Genomic DNA, 3679 nt, shown 5'->3' with positions numbered 1-3679 from the left:
GAGGAAGGCTTTCTTATCTCTCCTTGCTATTCTTTGGAACTCTGCATTCACATAGGTATATCTTTCCTTTTCTCCTTTGCCTTTCACTTCTCTTCATAGGTATTTGAAAAGAAGCTATTTGATTCCCAGATTAGCAATTCCATATTTTAAAAATCCCATTTGGTGCCTACAAATCTATATGTAAACTAGGGCAACTGGCTTCTAGTTTCATGAAACTGATTATGAGGAAATCTTGGCAAGAGAAAGTAGATGATTGCAAATTTATTCCTACTACTGGGAAAAAATTCCTATGATGATGCATAGTAAACAGCTTGAGCTTTGTCTCACAGACGGATGATCAGTGTGTCAGCCCACGAGGAGGCATAAAAGCCCCAGAAAGACTATTCACCTGCCCTCAGGTATGGCATTCATGTATGGTCCTTCCTGGGAGAAGCTTGGACCAAGTCATGCAGAGGACAAATAGCCAGGAAAGGATCTGAGAAAAAAATCATGTTCAATGATGTGGGTAAATTTATTTCACCTTTTTTTGTTGTTAATGTTGCTGTTTTCTATAGAGCATAAAGGAAAGTTAAACAGAAATCATTTATATTCATAATTCTAACATCCTGACAAAACCATTATAGTTATCTTGAATGCCCTTCTAATCTATCCATTTCCATGTGCCTCCTCTGTCTCTTTCCACTGCCAATATACTTTCAATCACTTCCCATGTTGCTTGCTGCTTAATCTTTATGGCTACCTAATGGTCATACCATAATTCCCTCAGTCCTTCCTTGATTGTAGGACATTTGGATTGTAAACTGCTTTTTCCCTTTTGTCATAAATAACGGTGTTATAAACAGTTTTATACATAAATCTTCTCCTTTCCTTGAGTCACTTCCTTATTTCTGAGAGAGAAGTGACAATCCTGAAGATAATGGATTTTTAAAAATTTATTTTCATGTATGTCGCAAAACGCCCTCTCAAGAAATTGTATGGGACATCCAGTTGGTATATATCAACTACAGCCTCAACCTATTTGAAATAAATTTTATTTATTTATTCCAATAGAAGGCTAGTCTGATTCTCAAAGGTAAGCAAAGACTTTGGCTTAAAGCAAGGATGCAACCAGTCTTCTAACAAATCAAGGCATTTGCTGTATGGTTAGTGAAAGCCCTTTCAGAATAGTAAAGGTTTGCATTTTGATGACTGACTCCATTCCAGTAAGGGTCTAAAGGCTGCTAGTTCCTTCTCGTATCCATTCTCCCCGGCTTCTGTGACTTAATTCTGGGCAACTATTAATTCCCAGCCTTTTGTTAACCAAAATTTCAGAAGCAGAGACCTGACCGAGGTAAGGAGACATTTATTGGGGAGTTGTTAGGACTGCAGTCAGGGAGACACAGATTCAAGAAGCAAGTGCTTATGTTGCCCTGGACTGCAAATGGGGGAGGATTATAAAGGCAAAACCCTACAAAGTTAAATAAATTGTCATGAATTAGGATTGAAGCTGGCAAGAAGTTGAGTGTTTGTTAAGCAAGGATTAGTTAGGGTCTGAAATGATTACATAGTTGCAAAGAGGGAGGGAACTTTGCAACTACAAGTTTGCAGCTAGCTGCTGCTAGCAGATACTGTTTTAAAAATGGTTGGCTATGTGGTTGAGTTTGATATAATTCAGAGATGATTCAAGTTCTCAGTGGTTTAGGAAAGTGTCTGAAATTATATCCACAGTTACTCATTTTTTTTTGTTCTTTAAATGATCTTAAATATCAATAACCTCAGATATGCAGATGACACCACCCTTATGGCAGAAAGTGAAGAAGAACTAAAGAGCCTCTTGATGAAAGTGAAAGAAGAGAGTGAAAAAGTTGGCTTAAAGCTCAACATTCAGACAACTAAGATCATGGCATGCGGTCCCATCACTTCCTGGCAAATAGATGGGGAAACAGTGGCTGACTTTATTTTTCTGGGCTCCAAGATTGCTGCAGATGGTGACTGCAGCCATGAAATTAAAAGATGCTTACTCCTTGGAAGGAAAGTTATGACCAGCCTAGACAGCATATTAAAAAGCAGAGACATTACTTTGCCAACAAAGGTCCCTCTAGTCAAGGCTATGGTTTTTCCAGTAGTCATGTATGGATGTGAGAGTTGGACTATAAAGAAAGCTGAGCACTGAAGAATCAATGCTTTTGAGCTGTGGTGTTGGAGAAGACTCTTGAGAGTCTCTTGGACTGCAAGGAGATCCAACCAGTCCATCCTAAAGGAGATCAGTCCTGGTTGTTCATTGCAAGGACTGATGTTGAAGCTGAAACTTCAATACTTTGTACTTTGGCCACCTGATGTGAAGAGCTGACTCACTTGAAAAGACCCTAATGCTGGGAAAGGTTGAGGGCAGGAGGAGAAGGGGACGACAGAGGATGAGATGGTTGGATGGCATCACTGACTTGATTGACATGGGTTTGGGGTAGACTCCGGGAGTTGGTGATGGACAGGGAAGCCTGGCGTGCTGCAGTTCATGGGGTCGCAGAGTCGGACAAGACTAAGCAACTGAACTGAACTGAACTGAAATATATAGTCACTTTTGATCAATGGTGGCAAAGGAGAAAAAGCAGAAGTCATTGCATGGGGCATCTGAGAATGCACTTGAAAGGTGGCTGACTTAGCTTGCTTTCCTCCCTCCTCCCTTACGTTTTCTTACTGTCTGGAATGTGTTTGTAATAGCTGGAATTTTAGCAGCCATTTTAAAACCATGAGTATATAAGTTATAATCAAAGACAATGAAAATATGACACTTGAATCAGCCAATTCTACCTACCTTCAGTATTTTTTTATGGGAGGAAAAAAAGTGTATTTAAACAACTGTTATTTTAGTTCTCTATTACTAACAGCAGAACAACATGAGCCCTAACTTTTACAATGTTTTTCTAAGACAATGCTTTTCAAACTTTGCCTTAGAAGGCTTGTTGAAACACAGATCTCTTCTCCTTCCCTGAACTTTTCATTAAATGGGGTGGATGCGGGGAGAGAATTTGCACCTCTAACAAATTCCCAGATGAGGCTGTTCCGGATCATATTTTGAGAACTACTATTAGGGTATCTTTCCCCAAAATTACTTCTTAAACATTAGGGCAAATGTATTTAGAAAACACCAGTAAACATAGATGGCAATAAAAATAGATACCTTCAGATCCTAAAGCACTGTGGTCAGAAGTCCAGATATGTTTTATATGCTTTGCCTTGTGTGCTTTCGTTATACCATTGAAGAAATAGCTATGTTATTTTCTGAATAATGACTACAGTTGATATACATTTCCATATCTACATGTCCTCCTACAGTTATTTTCAACCACATTGCTACCTTATTTGGAACTATTTTATCAAATGTATAAAAATAAATGAATTTAACCTGAAGTTGTGGTGGTAAAGTCTCAAGCTGAGACTGATGTGTTAATTCTGTTAAACAAAGGTATTTGCTGGTGAGGCAGACTCTACCCAGAAGGAATTTTTCACAAACTAAATGTGACAGTCCTGAAAAATTATTGAAAGAGTGAAACAGCCCTATCATTCTAACTCTTCACTGGTTCAAGCCATTACAGGAATGCCAGTGCAAAATAGATACAGAGTTATGTGCCATCTCATAAATGCTTTCAAGTTTTTACTTCAACACTGAGTGGATACTGAAAAAAAAAAAAAAAAAGAGGAA

The sequence above is a fragment of the Bison bison genome, unplaced genomic scaffold (genome assembly GCF_000754665.1).
Source record: "Bison bison bison isolate TAMUID 2011002044 unplaced genomic scaffold, Bison_UMD1.0 scf7180017864252, whole genome shotgun sequence".
NCBI lineage: Eukaryota > Metazoa > Chordata > Mammalia > Artiodactyla > Bovidae > Bison > Bison bison.
Note: the sequence above shows the minus strand (reverse complement) of the source record.